The sequence below is a fragment of the Peromyscus maniculatus genome, chromosome 11, assembly GCF_049852395.1.
Source record: "Peromyscus maniculatus bairdii isolate BWxNUB_F1_BW_parent chromosome 11, HU_Pman_BW_mat_3.1, whole genome shotgun sequence".
Taxonomy (NCBI): domain Eukaryota; kingdom Metazoa; phylum Chordata; class Mammalia; order Rodentia; family Cricetidae; genus Peromyscus; species Peromyscus maniculatus.
In genome coordinates this window covers 51,236,906-51,254,326 of record NC_134862.1, presented here as the reverse complement: position 1 = coordinate 51,254,326, position 17,421 = coordinate 51,236,906, and positions in this window count along the sequence as shown.

Sequence of the window (17,421 nt, the reverse complement as noted above, 5' to 3'; positions counted from 1 at the left end):
GGAATTATGGTGTGAACCAATTTTCAAAGTCTTTCAATTATAAATCACAAATAAATTTTTTTGTTTTGAAAACTTACCTTGTAAATTTTTGACCATTTAACTTCATTTAACAAATACTGAAGTAAAAGTATTTAAATTTTTATATGTGTTATCATTTCATGTATTAAGGAGGAAGCTGTTTTAGACTATATGGGAAAAATAAATGGTAATGTGGTTTTTTTCAGGCATGATTTAAATTCAATATCATGGCTAAAATACCTTTAGTCATTTTACTTATTGGACAAAAAAATTGATAGATTAAAATTGAAATCCAACATTCAAATTGAGGTAGATTGAGTCAGTATTTAAAAAAGCAAATGTTGGAGCAATTTTCTCTATCAAGTAACATTACTTTTAGTAGTGAGTCTGTTGTCTGGGTCATGAGTGTCCTCCACCCCAACACCCCAAGTTTCCAGGTCATTTAACTGGCCTTTGATAAGTATTATGACCATAACTGGAAAGAGCCCAGGCAGGTCTCTGTAATCCCCAAGACATTCATCTTTCTTCTGACATTGTAGGACCAATTAAAAGACTGAAAATTAGATACACCCTTATTCAAATAGACAGCGAGAGTCCATTTGTTTGTGGCAAGGCTTCTAGAGGGACTATCAGCTAATCCACTCCTTTCTCATTCATACTGAAGATTATATATATATATATATATATATATATATATATATATATATATATATATATATTTCTAAAAACTGAGAGCTTGTGATTTAAGAAAGAAGACTAAATGGGAAATGAAACTTGAAGAAACATCTCATTGCAAAAAGGACAACCCATAGAAACAAGGTATTAGTGAATACTGCAAGAAGGCCTTTAAGAAACTTGCTCAAAAAAGCATTCATGCCAGCATACCTAGAGTCATTGTTCAGGTGGAGTGTGAGAGAAGAGGGGAAAATCCTTTTCTTCAAGTTCTTTCCTACCTGACTTTTATGGAAAAAAACATAAAGAATCTTTAAAATACTTGAGATAAAGATATATAGACGAGGGAACAAGTGAAGTGTGGTAGAACACACAAGTGCATCTATTGTCTTCAGCAACAAAGGAAAACTCACACCAATTGGTCCATGCATCTATATCCAGGAGAAAGCAGGAGTAGACATTAAACAGTGTTCAAACTCTGAAGCCATAATGCCCATGGTTATAGGAAAGGCCCCCTTTGCGGGGTGGCTACCCATCAACCCCAGAGTTCCTTAGAGTTTTCTTTCTTTTTTTTAATTTATTTTTCTTTTATCAGCTTGATACAGTATATTTGGTTTTACTCAATTACCCAGAGTTTTCTTGAGTGAGAGCAGCAGGAAATATTAGATAGAAGAATTTAGATTGTGGAGATAAACAGATAGAAATACACGATAGCCTAGAGAGGGCCTGGAACCTACTCCAACGGTCCCGACTGTCTCTGCCCTAGTGTGTTTATAGAAACGCCAAGGAGTGGAGCAAATTCCTCCCCCCAAGTACAGCCAAATGCAGACTATCCCAGATACCTGCACTCAGGCCCATGGTCCAACCATCCTTTTTATGCAGACCTGCTAGGTAAAACCACTGGGAACCTGAAAATGGACTCCCACACCCCTTAAGTTTATAAGCATGCTGGCTAACTGCAGAAATATTTGCAACCAAAGTTTCATTTCTCATGCTGTTGCACACAATTCTGGCAAGAGAAAGTGGTCCAAAGAAAGTTGGCCTCATGGGAAATAGTTTTGCTTCTCAATGGGTACATCTTTCTTACACAGAAAAAAAAATTACAACTTTTTTTTTCCTATAAAGTGAGAGGTATAAGACTTGTGTGGATATCTCAGGGCTCTGTACTTGTGCCCACTCCATGTTACCTGACTTTTTGGATAGTCTGCAGAGAAGTAAATATATTGACTCACAGAAACCTTATTATTTTTAGACTCATTGATTCAGGAGAAAAATAAACACATGAGGTCAAATTAAGCAAATATTTACAGAAGCACAGACTGAGAAGTTAACTTAAAATCCACTAAAGAAATAAAGAAGAGTGAACAATGAACATACTAAAGAAAATAATCACAGAAGAAAGGTTATAGCAACAAGAATTAATTTTTAAAATATAATATTGATACATTAATATGACATTTGAGTCTGAAAAAAATGCCTGCTTCACAAATTTGAGCTAACTATTGCTGGTGTAAATTTGGCAACAAACACATAGCAGGCAAGGCCATAGGCCCTGTGGGAGAACTTACAACTATTATTAGGCAAAATGGGCACAATGATAAACTGAATTTTAATGAATTAGCTTCATACCCATAGATCAATACAGCTCTTCAACTTCATCAGAGAAGCTTCCCTGTGTAGGAGATAACAATTAATACAGACTTATTACTATATTTAAAATAGAAACTGTGGAGTATTCAGACCTAAACTGGATATAAATATCATACTCTTCACATCAAATTCAGGGATCATTTCAGAAGATTATAAGGGACAAATGTAGTAGGTGACTGCTTCAAAACATCATTTTCCAGGTGTATCAGTGTCCTTTCACACATAGACTCACTGAAGCTGTGAATACATGCACAAGATCAAGCCAGCTATGGGATGTCTTTGTGTACACTGTGAATGTGTTGTGCTCATTGGTTGATAAATAAAGCTGTTTGGGCAATGGTGAGGCATAATAAGGTTAAGCAGCACATTAATACTGAAGACAAAGACAAAGAAGGGTGGAGTGAGGAGAGATGCCAGCCTACCACTCAAGAAGCACAACCAGATGCCAGCAGACTGGTAATGCCACGGCCATGTGGCAACAACATATAGATTAATAGAAATGGGCTAATTTAAGATGAAAGTGCTAGCTAGCAAGAAGCCTGAGCCAAGGGCCATACAGTTGTTAATTAATATAAGCCACTGTGTGTTTACTTGGGAGTGAATAGCTGCAAGACCAGGCAGGACACAGGAAAACTTCTGTCTACAGTCCCCAACTAATAAGCAATTGGCCCTGCCTCACAAGATTTGGAAGGTATTTATCAGGATGACAACAGAGGCTGGCTCCTGGCTGCCACATGGACTTGCAATCCCCAATACACACAAATTGAAATATATGCACACATTCACATGAACATTAAAATAAAATAACACTAAAATTACCAAAGAAAAGAATGCACACTGTCTCTGCTGAAGTTTGAGGGAAGATCATGAGAGGGTCTGATATCTTGTTGCATGTGTGTGTGTGTGTACAGTATTAGGAAGTAATTTAGATAGCAAATATTTTCCACCTTTAAGTATTAATTCTCTTCATTTCTCAAATTTAATAGCCTCTTATAAAAGATATATACACTTATCTGAATATATATGTATATGAAAACTTATGTACACAAGTTATTGCTTAACCCTACACAAAATTAAAAATAGAAATGACATGCCATTTTTTAACCCACTATAATATTGCCATGTATCACTTTTCCAGAAACTGAATGGCAGATGCTAAGGTAAATGGAGCACATCAAGAATATGGAAATTTTTGACAAGCAGTAAGCACAATGCTTCCAAAATATTGCCTCTTGGCAAGTTTTTAATTTGAGAAGTTTTAAATTTGTCATTCTATATCTAGGCTAGTTTAAAGGATTGCAATTGAAATTGCAGTTCTAAAGTATCAATGGCAGTTAAAATTTTCTGGGGACACATGATTTAAAAAAAGTGGTTCGATAATAAATACTGATGGCAAGTATTGTAAATTGGGAAAGGTATTAAATCTTGCCAAAACAGCCACTAAGAAGGGAAACAAAAAGCCTTTAGTATTTAGCCATCACTGCAAGTCCTGAAGCCAAGCCAAGGCTGGCTCTCATCCCAGGTGAACACAAATGGAACTGAAGGAGTTACACACATAGGTGACTGCTCGCCAATGGGCTTGCATTCAGTATTAATCACATGAGAAAATGTGCAGTTGTTCCTACTGGGATACAAAATTATTCCAACCAATATGTACATTCTCTGAAAGTGTGAATTAAAGAAAAATGAAGAAGTTAGGCACATTCTTTGAGGAAATAGAATCATTCTCAATTGAAGTTTCAAATTCAGCAGGGATACCATAGTTCTGATGGACTGCCTATATCTGAAAAGACAGTGACAAACTGGATTAAATGTTTTTGAAATGTCCATTCATGCTGTTACAGTTTGCAAATCAAGCTAACAATATCACTTTACTAAAATATTTTTAATCTACTAAATCTGTTTTTTCACACTGTGCCTTATTTGTCACAGTCTTCAAAGCATTAATTGATTTTATGGTAGTAAAATTTGAGAATCACATGAAATGGACATCTTATGAGGTGACCTCTTCATTGTGGGTCTCATAAGTTACTCGAAATGAGTTCAACATTTCAATTATATTTTAAGATTTATTTGGAAATTAGAGAGCTCTAATGAGTGTCTTAAATGCAGAAATAATTCAACATTTTGCTTTGCCTCCCATTATTCTTATGATCACAAATAAGGCAAGAAGTAAGTCATAATTAACACTATTTGAATTAAATTAATTATTAAAAATAGTATTAAATACTTGCTTGTGTTTAACATTCATGGTCAGACAAAGACAAATTGCTAGTTATCAAATTACTAATAACAATAAATAAGAAGGAAATTGGTCATACACATTATAATTTTTTTTAAGATTTATTTGTTTATTATGTATACGGTGTTCTACCTTCATGTATGCTTGTACCAGAAGATGGCACCAGATCTCATCAGAGATGGTTCTGAGCTACCATGTAGTTTCTGGGAATTGAAATCAGGACCTCTAAGATAGGGCAAAACAACGTGCAACAGACATCTACAAAATATATTGCAAATAAGAAGTGGGAAGCTCAGAAAGTTATTTCACATTCAAGTTGAGCAATAAGTGGAACCAAGTGATAAAACAAATTAATTCACAGAGATATTCCTCCTATTTGAAATTCATGTGATAATATGTTTTGATGCTATTTCACATTTGGGAATGTATATTTTAATTGATTAGAGTCACGTTATCTATTGAATTGCCTATAAAAAAAAAAGTCTAGAGACCATTATAGAATCAGACTTAACTTGAGGGTTATATATTTAATTTCTGAAATAACAATACTTAAAAAAATTATTTTACTTATTAAGCTACCTATCCTAGATATATGTTTATACTTAGTTCATATCAACGAGTAACACAAGCTTTCCAATAAGCCTAGCTCATTTCTGTTTTTTCCCATTGTTGAAACATAATGATGTGTTTCATGGTGAAGGGTAAGTGATAATCTTGGCTGTATTTGAAACCTATTTGGAAAAAAAAGAGCTTTTTTTGAACAGAACTCTGTTAGTCATGTGGGAAATTCATTTTACAAACAATGTGAAGAAAATGGAAGAGCTGAAGGAAAGAGCTTCATATCTTTTATGATATGCTCATTTTAAAATAAATTTTATTAGTAGTAAGAGAAAATGTCAGTTCATTTACTTCAATTTATAATATTCAAAATCTCCTCTATCTCAGTTTTTCACTTCATATAATTTTGTCTTGCTCCCCCTTCCTTATTTCCTCTCTTATATTTGAATATCAAAAACTATACTGTTGATTCTCCAAGCTTTGTAGTTCCCCTATGGTTGGTTTTAGTTCCATGCCAATATGAGTTAAGAAGGTATGCAAATTATCTCAATTTATTTTGAATTTGCTAATATTCACTTTGTGCTCAGGAGTAGTGCAATGTAGAAAAAATTCACCTTAATAATGAAAAGAATATGTGTTTCATAATTGTTGTATAGAATATTATGTAGTTTTCTTTTATTCTCATCAAGTCTATGGTAGACTTCATGAAGACCTTATTAAATGCTTGTTTGGAAGTTCCATCTGAAATTGAGAGTACAGTATCAAAGTTAACTGCTGTTATTATGTCAGAACCTCTGTATACTTTTAAGCCACTAATAGTTTTTTAAAGACATTTGTAATTCTCAGTGTTATAACCCAGGATCTAAGAAATATAAGACCAATGCATATCCAAACTCAGTAGATAACAAAAAATAGTTTTCTTTTTTTTTTAAAGACAGGGAAATCAGTGAAAGAGAGACTGAAAGAACCATTTATAGACTCAATCTAACAAAAGTGAATAAAGTTTAAGGAAAAGAAAGATTATTTACTCCCCAGAAAAACTAATCAAAACAATGACAAAACACATAATAATGAGAAATTAAAAGATAGATATTAAATAGAATGCAATAGAGAGTGTCATTTGACATTCATGGAAAACGTGTTTAAATAAAGTAGAAAAGCTGGAAGAGATGGATAAAATCATGGACATAATCAATTAACAAAATTTAAATAAAGAATATCTAAACATTGTCGAGAGACAGCCCGAACTGACCTAATCTGGTGATGGAATGGCCAAACACCCTAATTGTCATGCTAGAAACCCCATCCAATGACTGAGGGATCTAGATGCAGAGATCCACAGCTAGGCCCTGGGTGGAGCTCTGGGAGGTCAATTAGTGAGAAAGAGGAGGGTTTATATGAGCGAGAATTGTTGAGACCAAGTTTGGATAAAGCACAGGGACAAATAGCCAAACGAATGGAAACACATGAACTATGAACCAAAGGCTGAGGGGCCCCCATCGGGATCAGACCCTCTGAATGGGTGAGAGAGTTGATTGGCTTGATCTGTTTGGGAGCATCCAGGCAGTAGGACCGGGTCCTGTGCTCATTGCATGAATTGGCTGTTTGAAACCTGGGGCTTATACAGGGTTGCTTGGCTCGGCCTGGGAGAAGGGGACTGGACCTGCCTGGACTGAGTCTACCAGGTTGATCTCAGTCCTGGGGGTGGGGGGCGAGGCTTTACCCTGGAGGAGGTGGGAATGGGGGGTGGGCTGGGGGGAAGGGGAGGGAGGATGGAGCAGGGAGAACAAGGCAATCAGACCAACTCTACACTTCTTCCTTCCTGCTATCTCTGCCATCATGGATATCTATATTCCCTTTAAAACTGTAAGCAAAATTAAGTTCTTTCTTTCTTTCTTTTTTTTTTTTTTTTTCTTTTTGGCTTTTTGAGACAGGGTTTCTCTGTGTAGCTTTGCGCCTTTCCTGGATCTTGCTCTGTAGACCAGGCTGGCCTCGAACTCACAAATATCTGCCAGGCTCTGCTTCCCAAATGCTGGGATTAAAGGCGTGCACCACCACCGCCCGGCTCAAAATTAAGTTCTTATGTCTCTAGTTTGAAAGAAAAGTTACACAAAATAGAAGTTGAGGGCATACCACCTGATTCATGCTACAAAACCAAGAGAACCAAGATAATTATAGAGGATAGGAGGGACATTTTGTATTGTAGTATAAAGACAGTTTTGTACCCTCTGTTGTTGAAAGGAATCTACACTTGCCCGTTAATGGCTAAGCAAGTGGACACTGTTCATGACTTGTGTTCCCTGTTGATCTGACTTCCAGCCCATACACCCTTGGAAATATACAAGTTTAAGTTTGACAAACACTAATTACAGTAAGAAATTCAAGAGGTGATTGATATCAGAAATACAGGAAATGAGAAAAGGAAAGAGGAGAAGAGAAATTCAGACATCATAACTCTTGGAAATATGGCTAACATTCTGAAGAGTGGGGTAAAAATAGCTCCACAATGATTGGCTGCTTTTTTAGGTATACCTAAATCACGACAGTGGAGTTGAGATATAAAGCAGATTTTTATTAGGCTGTTAATCCACTATCTTCTTAAATCACCAACTATATGATCAAAGCAAAACTCGATTAATTTCTGGTTTCTATCCATTAGCATTAATGGTGAGCTGTAGCACAATCCTCTTGTGGAAGTTACAATACCAAAACTGTGTGAGAATACATTAGAAAAAAAATCCTTTGAGCCATTTCCTAATGAAAATTGGCACAGATATTCTCAATAAAAATACTTGTAGTTGAACAAAAGAACACATTAAGAAGATCGCAAATCAGGATCAATTTAATTTTTGTGCATCATGAGAAATGTTAAACAGCATATTAATAATAGAAAAGCACAGTAGTCACATGATCATCTCAATAGATAACAAAAAACGCCAACAAAATAAAGTATTGAGACACAGTAGATATGTGAACCAATGTATTCAAAGAGAGTACCCAGAAATAAACATGCAGAGATTCATCCACCTAATTTTATAAATGGATAGCAGAACATAGTTAAAAAGCTGACTTTAATTAATGGTTATGTGAAAACTGAATAGCAACACACAGAGCAATGAAACCACACTGCTATTTCTCACCTTCATGAAAATCCATTCAAAATTATTGAAATACCTATTAAAGTATTAGTAAGACCAGAATCTGTGAAATCTGTACAGGCAAACACATAAACAAGTAGGTTATAGACAAAGACTTTCTGAAAACTGCACAGGAAATAAGCTCAATAGTTGTCTAATAATGTTATATTAAATTGAAAAGCTGTGCAAAGTATAGAAAACGTCGGTGGCATGAAGAGACATCCTGCACAGCAGAAAACAAAGCACAAACATTGGCAAAGTATTCTTCTGACAGGGAATTAATGTCCAGTGTATATAATGAACTGCAAAATTAAACCTTCAAATTTCAAATTACCCAAATTAATATATGTCTTTAATGAACTGGGTAAAAGATTCTAAAAAGAAGAAATATAAGTGACCATTAAAAATGTGGACAAAGGTTTAACAATGCAAATGCCTTTATCCACTAGGCCATCTCACTGATGCCCAAGTTGATTTTTAAAAAATAAATTTATTAGCTTCAGGAATAAATTGTATATATTAAAATATAAAATAAGATGAGGATAATAAAACATTAAATTAAGATTTCTAATCTAATAATTAAGAATAATGGCTAATTTACATCATTATTTTTTAAGTGATTTCTAATGAAATATTACCAGAAGGGAGATGAATGAAATTTTACACAGATTATTCTATTGAAAAGAACCAATGTGTAGTGGCTCTTGGAGTGAGAACATGCATAGTTCATCTGAGGAACAGGAAGAAGGGCAATGCTACTAGGAAAGTACGTTGGGGGATTCAAGGCAGAGATGTAACACTTGGCAAATTAATAATACATGCTTCCTTAGCACACTAAAATCCAGACCCTGGAACAGTAACTTGCAGTTTGCTTGCTTGCTTAACCCTTCCAGACTATTGCATTATATCCTTGTAGAAGGCATGAAACATTTTTTTCCAAATGTAGACCAAAACTACTACTGATAAAGTATTTCTATGAATTCTATAATTTCAAAACATTCACATATATACACCAAAAATGAAAGAGGGGGACAAAGTAAACAAAGATAAGATTATACTCTTAAATTTCTATATGAAATTTCATAAATTAAGTGCCAGTTGATTTATATTCTTGATATTGAGACAATTAGAATCTGAAAGCACTAGGAAGTTTGTGGCAAACCTTTATTTAAATATTTTTTTTCATTATGGTTGAGCTGATTTAAATAGCATCTAACTGGTAATTGATTTTCAATTGCTTACTATAAGTCAATTATTTAAATTTTAATTAAATAACTTTCAACAAACCACATACATAACCTAGTTAAATTAATGGCTTATGCTTTGTGGGATTGATACTATGAAATATTTATGCATGTTATATCTTTCATTTTATTATTCTTAAAATCCTTCCAGGATTTTAGAGTAATAAAACTACTTAATTTTATACAATTAATTTTCATTGGGGACTCTTAATTTATATTTGCATTACCTTCTAAAATATACTAGAAATGCATTCATCATGCAAAACCAAACTCATAGTATAGTACTCAATAACAAACTGTATATTGTCCATGTATAGGAATAGTATAAAGCAATAGTTATTATACTTTAAACTACATCATTATTACCATAATTCTTTGTATCTATATAACCAGTAACTTTATGAGTAACTAAAATAGTATCATGGTTTCTATCTTGTTTATCCCATAAATTATTAAAAATATGTCAAGATCATCTACAGATGAAATAAAATGTGCACATTCTAAAATGAAGCCTTTACTATAAATGGAAACAAAACATGGCATATAACGATTCACACACATGGATATCAAGCCATGCTATCACCAGTTACATATATATCAAGTGCCTGTTATTAAGATAAAATTGACTTAATATGAACAGTGACTCAACCAACATTCATCAAGAATTTTTAAAATAACATTCATTTTTAGAAAAGTTTTAGGTTCTCAGCAAAACCAACAAAATGTGAATGAACAACCAAAAGCACCCTTGCTGTCCTGCTAGCACAACGGGCTTAGCATCCATAGCACACAACTGTTGCAAAGGAAGAACTACACTGGAGTACCAAAATCAGTCAGGTCTAATTTATTAAAGGGGTCACTCCAAGAATTGTATTCCAAGTGTATAATAATAATAACATAGAAGTGGTAAATTAATGGGGAAGATAGACAAAAGGCAAGCATATCCAGATAATAAGCTGCAGAATGTGGGATTATCATAAGTGTTGATTGGCAGGAAATTATCTCTAGTTTAATAACAAAGCAAATAGGCAACACTACAAATCAGAGGAGCAAAGAGATCTTGCATCTATCCTGAAGGAATTGTAAGGTGTGGAGAACTCCCCACATCCCACTGGGGAGTGACTTGAGCACCACTTTAGATAGACAACTTCAGACTATTCAACATTGTATTATCAGTAATGGTTTAAAGATAAATAAAGGGAAAGTCTGTAAAAGTTGACCAAAGCAGTAAAAGATGCCAAAAAGTGCCTCTCTCATTGGGGATGGCTAACTTTTACAACCACAGTCTGAAGAACAGCACAAAGGCAAACCAGAATTTGTGACAATCTCAATAGGGCCAGTGACCTCATAAAGAATTCCCCAGAAATGAGAAGTATTTGGAACCCAGGTGCCAAAAAAACACCTAGAGGCATGACAAATATATAGCACTCAACCCAAAAAGGGTAGCACACTGGCAAAGCAACATTTGTGACTCCACCTTAAAAAAGACAATGTAAGGAAGACTTAGAGGATTTCAGTCAGAGGATTCATGGATTTGGTGAAGTAATAGGTGGTGGCTGTGGCTTACTCTGCTTCTCTGATATTTCAGCTTTCACCCCAATATCTGGCTCTGGATATTTTATTAAAAGACCCCCTAAGATTCAAACAAAAAAAAAAGACAATGTAAGTATTTAGTGACAGGTGCTAGAGATCTGGGAAGAGCTGCCAAAGAAAGCAAGCTATAACCATTAATCATTCATCACTGTACTCAGTTTCTCAATCAAATTATATCTGCTTCACAAGCAAATGTGTTTTATTTCATGACATACTACACATATATGAATATAAATGTAAGATAAGAATAATACCTGAGCAGTGGTTAAAATATTCTCACCCCTCATTAAAAAAAAAAAAAGACTCGTTTTTGCAGATGACAGACACCAAAACAGAAATCCACAATTGATCAAAATATGGGCATATTCTAATGGTTGGATTCCCAAACCATATCATTACATCTAAAAGCACAAATCATACACCTAATGTTAAAGGAACATCATGGAAGAGAGGACAGAAATAATGTAAGAGTCAGAGAACCAGGAAATCTACTGATACTGTGCTTTAGATACAACCAAAAAGCTATAATTATGACGTATCAACAATATAGCTGCTAAAACAAAACCTGAACAATGACACTAACTGATGTGTGTGTGTGTGTGTGTGTGTGACAATAATAATTAAATAAAAAGAGGACTTGTGTTTGTATTTCTTTTTTTATTTATTTATTTTATTTTATAATACTATTCAGTTCTACATAACAGCCACAGATTCCCTTGTTCTCCCCCTTCTAGCCCCCCCTTCCCCCAGCCCACCCCCCATTCCCACCACCTCCATATCAAGGCCACCCCCAAGGACTGAGATCGACCTGGTTGATAGACTCAGTCCAACCAGGTCCAGTCCCTTTCTCCCAGATTGAGCCAATCGTCCCTGCATAAGTCCCAGGTTTCAAACAGCTACCTCATGCAGCGAGCCCAGGACCTGGTACCACTGCCTAGATGCCTCCCAAACAGATCAAGCCAATCAACTGTCTCACCTATTCAGAGGGCCTGATCCAGTTGGGGGCCCCTCAGCCTTTGGTTCATAGTTCATGTGCTTCCATTCGTTTGGCTATTTGTCCCTGTGCTTTATCCAACCTTGGTCTCAACAATTCTCGCTCATATAAACCCTCCTCTTTCTCGCTAATTAGACTCCCAGCTCTCCACCCGGGGCCTAGCCGTGGATGTCTGCATCCCTATTCCTCAGTACTTGGATGGGGTTTCTGGCACAACTATTAGGGTGTTTGCCCATCCCATCACCAGAGGAGGTCAGTCCCGGCTGTCTCTCGGCCATTGCCAGCAGTCTTTTGTGGGGGTATCTTTGTGGATTTCTGTGGGCCGTATTTCATACAGAGTTGGTGGGGCAGGAGAGGGGCTGTAAGTGGGAGAGAAAGATGATGAAATAATGCAACTGTATTTTAATTAAAAATGAAAATATAAAGCCAAATAGAAGAATGTAGTTCAGGAAGAATGAATTCGAATGGCTAATATGTGATGTTTAAAGACAAAATATAGAGATCACAATGATTAAGATGGAAAAGGGAATCTGGATAGATTCAAGAGCAATTTATTAGAAGAAATCATTGTTGAAAAGTTGACACTAGCCATAGTTATTCTTTTCCCATGCACTTTAATTTTCACTCATATTTTGTTATTTTAGAAAGTGTTTTTCATGGGACAATGATGATTGATAAAGTAAGTTCTAAATTCTCCCCTTTCTGTGTATTTTTTTGTTTTACAAATAGTGTTACAATGTAACTATTGTACATTACATGTTGTTTGCTGATGGTATGTTTTTTCCTGTAATTCTGTTGAAAGAATTATGTAACAAATATGTCCCCTCCTGATTTCAGGCCACATCAGTAGCTACTAGGCAAGGAATAGCAATGTTTCCAGTATGTAATAATGGATTACCTCTTCTGGCACAAGCACCACTGAATACTGATGACTGAAACCTGGTAATGCACACTGAAGGTCTCTAAATTGTTGTGTTCCTAAAGTGTCTGTTTGTGTTTATTAGTAATGATTAAAGCTGATTTTCTTATTCTGACCACCTGTAATTCCCCCATGCCTGCTGTCAAGGAAATATCTTCTAACACACAGGGAAACTTTGCAACAAAGGTACCTGAAGGCCATCATTGCAAGTAGTGTGTGTGTGTGTGTGTGTGTGTGTGTGTGTGTGTGTGTGTGTGTGTGTGGTTAAGTTACTCAAATCACAATGTGAGGAAAGACTGCTGGATGGCCTTGGAATATTGTCCTCTATACATAATAGCCATATTAATTTGATAGTAAGCAGATTTAGGGGGCAACTGAAAAGTTTTTTTAAATAATAGAATACATTCACTGTATAAGTGGATTTCATTGTGACATTTCTTACAGTCATATAACTTACTTTGAGCTGTGCATTGCTGCTATATTGCCCACCAGCTTCCACTTATCTCCTTCAATAGTTTTTTACTATTATTTTTTAGTTTTCTGTTTTTTTCCCAATTAAGTTTCATGGATGAGAGGAAATATATGACAGTTGTCATTCAGAGTTCATTTCATTTTGCATAAAACCATGTTGTCCAACTCCTTATAAATTATATTACTTACATTTCATAATTCAAATAAAAATTTATGTATGGTAATTTTCTTCATCTATTCACTGATGAATACCTAGGTAATTTTTATAACTTGGCCTTTGTAAATAGCATCACAGTGACATGGGAGTGAGGTATTCTCTCAATATGCTTAGCCATTCAGATATACTCAGGATGGAATGGTATAATTGAATCATCCAGTAGTTGCACTTCAAGTTTGATTGAGAAACTTCTAAACTGATTTCCATAATGTAAGAAATTTACATTCCTAACATCTGTGGATAATAGTTCTTCTAAAGATTCACATGCACACACACACACACACACATACACACATACACATACTCATATATACATACACTAACTCATGCATAAATTCACACACACACACACACTCACACACACACACACACACACACAACCTTTCACCAGCATTTATTATTGTCATAATGACAGTCATTCTCATGAAGATAAGATCCAATCACAATGTAGCTCTGATATCATTTCAGCTGATAGTGCAATATTAAGATGTTGATTAACACATGTTTATAGGCCATTTGTTGTTTTTCGTATGAAAGGTAAATATTCTGTCCATTTTTCCATTTTTTTATTATGTGATTTGTTCTTCGGTTATTTTATTGGAATATAAAAATTTTTGAAATTAATCTGCTCTCAAATCAAGAGCAGACAAAGATTCTTTTTCATTCAATAGTCGGTACCTTCACTTGAGACCTGCTGCTACTCCAGAAGCTTTTCAGTTTGATGTAATCACATTTGTCAATTCTTACTATTATTTCCTGAATTACAGGTATTCTATTCAGAAAGTGGTTACTTCTGCCTAGATCTTGATGTATTTCTTCTATTCTATTTTTAGTGCTTGAAAGTGAAGGCCTTGCAGTAGGTCTTCAATACATTTTGAGTAGATTTTTGTATGGTTTGAGAAATAGAGACTTTAGTCGCCTGTATAAGAACACTTAGATTTCACAGCACCTCATTAAAGGGGCTGTATTCATTTCAGTGTATGCATTTGCACATTTGCAGAGAATCATATGGCTGTAACTTCTCTGTTCTTTTGATTTATACACCTGCTTCTAGGCCAGGACCATGGAGCTTTCCTCTCTGTTCTGTATGTTAGTATCAAGAACTCCGATTCTTTCATACCCTGGCTCAGTATTTCTTTGGTTATTTGGTTAGTTTGTATGTCTTTTGTGGTTCTAAATAATTTTTTGGTTAATATTTTTGAATAATGTAAATTACTTTCATTTACACTGTTCTTTGTGCAATCTCTTTACCAGGAATGCAAAGCAACAGTTATTCTGCTGTACCTAACAGTGCTTGACATTGTATCATATGGACAATTGCCTATGACAAACTTTTCTTTAGGTCCAAGTTTTTTGCACTACTTTTCTCTTCGTGACCCAGAGAGGAATTTGTATGAGTAGTAACTTCCTATTTGCTAATTCCCAGCCTGAAGATAATGTTCTGAAACTTGAATCTCTGATAATGTCATTTCGGAGACAATTGTTTTCAAGGCTAGGCTATAGCATTCGAACACAAGTTAAAAGATACAAATGTGAGAGAGGTTCAAAATATATTAGAAACCATTTACATAATATGTTGCTACATGTTCTTCAGGGAAACTAATTCTTCTCCCCTGTACTAACAACCATTTGTTTTTAGAAGCTTTATTTTACAGTTTATTACTCCACCATCATATGATTCTGCATCAAGTTAGAACATATTTTCTTACAGTTGAAAATTTATCTTTTATTACTTACTCTTTTTATGGTTTGAGTATGAATTTCCCTTATTGTGGTGAATTTCAGAAGTTATTTTTGCAGAGCTTATTTGTGAAACATCTGTGCAGTGTTACACCTTAAGATGCTCGGTATAAGTAGTAGTGTGGAGAATATTTCATACCCCAGTCACCTTCCAAGAGTTTCTAGAGCTTGAAAGTTCTAGTTTAATAATTGTAGGTAATATGGTTAATTTGTGAATATATTTTATGCATAGAAAATTCAAGTAATTTAAATATTATTGAAATTAGACCATTATGGGGACCACACTGGCCAGCTTTTTCTATTATTCACAAAAGCATTAAACAGCATGTGTTTCTGTATTTCTTAATCAATAGTGTGTGTGTGTGTGTGTGTGTGTGTGTGTTTCTTTTATTATTTGCATGTCTGTGTATTTGCAGATAGCCATTGAGGCCAGAGAAGTTTATCAAATCCCTTGAAGCAGAAATTATAGGCATCCATGACCTGCTGGTCATGTGTATTTGGAACTGCCGATCAGTTCCTTCAAAAGAAGTCATCTGAAAGAACAGGGAGGGTTTTATACTGATGAGCTTCCTCTCTATTCCTTTAATAACATACAAAATACACCTGATATTTACATTCTTTTCATAAAGGAACAGTACAAGTGGTTACAATAAGACAGAATGCCAGGTATGGAAAGAATTCTCCTTGCATATCTCCAAGGATGCACTATGATGCCTATCTACCACGTTAAGGTCCAGCATGGCATGATAACCCTAAAGGTAAAACATTGACATACATACCTAAGCAGTAAATAGTCCCTCAACTCATGCTTGCAGCCCAACTAACTACTCAGTGACAATGAAGTCACACTTATTGGAGAAGAATCTACAACCACTAATTAACTAGACCAGCACATCCCTAACAACAATCTATAAACAGTTGTTCTTATTTACACAGGTAAGTTAGATTTCACTGCTCATCAAAGAAACATGCAACAGATGGAGACTACTACAGTAAACCACAGTCATTCAAATTGCATTGTTGTGGATCCAAGGCATAATGTATATATACAAATATATATATGTGTGTGTGTGTGTGTGTGTGTGTGTGTGTGTGTGTGTGTGTACATACAAAACAAAACCATACCTAAGGTTCAGGGAGCATTGCAGAAAGATAATAAGAGCCAGGGGATCAGGAAGTTTGCTGTGAGGTTATGTTTCTTAGTAATATCATAAGCTATGCCCATAAACTCTCATCAATATGACTGTGAGCTGACTAAAGATGACATCATTGAATATGCTCAACTGGACATAGAAAATTCCAAAAGACTTCAACCCTACCCAAAGAACTATAGGCAACTGAGAAAAGCTGGGAATGGAAGAGGTAAATTTCCCCAGGAAAGAGCTCACTAATTTCTTGTCCAGTGACAAATGTTCAGCCCTGAAAATATGCATGTAGGTAAGACTATACTTACATGCATGCAATAACAATTAGTTTAAAAAAGAGGGAATGAATTTAGAGGGGAGTGGGAAAGGAATATGAGAGAGATTGAAGATAAGAAATGAAAGGAAGAAATGTGATTAAATTAGTTTCTAGAAAATTAAAATAAAATTTTCTAGATGTTGTTGATCTTTAAACTGTTTACCCATTCCTTCTGGAAATAAAAAAGAACAAATCTTTATGGCATATATAAATATAGAGATTATGGACTACTTAAGGTTTATACTTGTTATTTTATTAATACAATTTTTCCTGATGACTAAAACAAGAAACAAATTATGAGTAATTTCAGCTTAAGGTTTATTTTATTTAGTTTGCCTCTCTTTGAAGTATTGTAAATAGGAAGAAGACCTGAACAAGAAGGTGTCCTTATGCACTGATTCAATGATTTTTCAATCTAACATTTATTGAGTATATATCTTTCCCTTTCTCAGCAAACAACTTCAACTTGAACCAGATCAATAGACATATCATAACTCTAATCTTT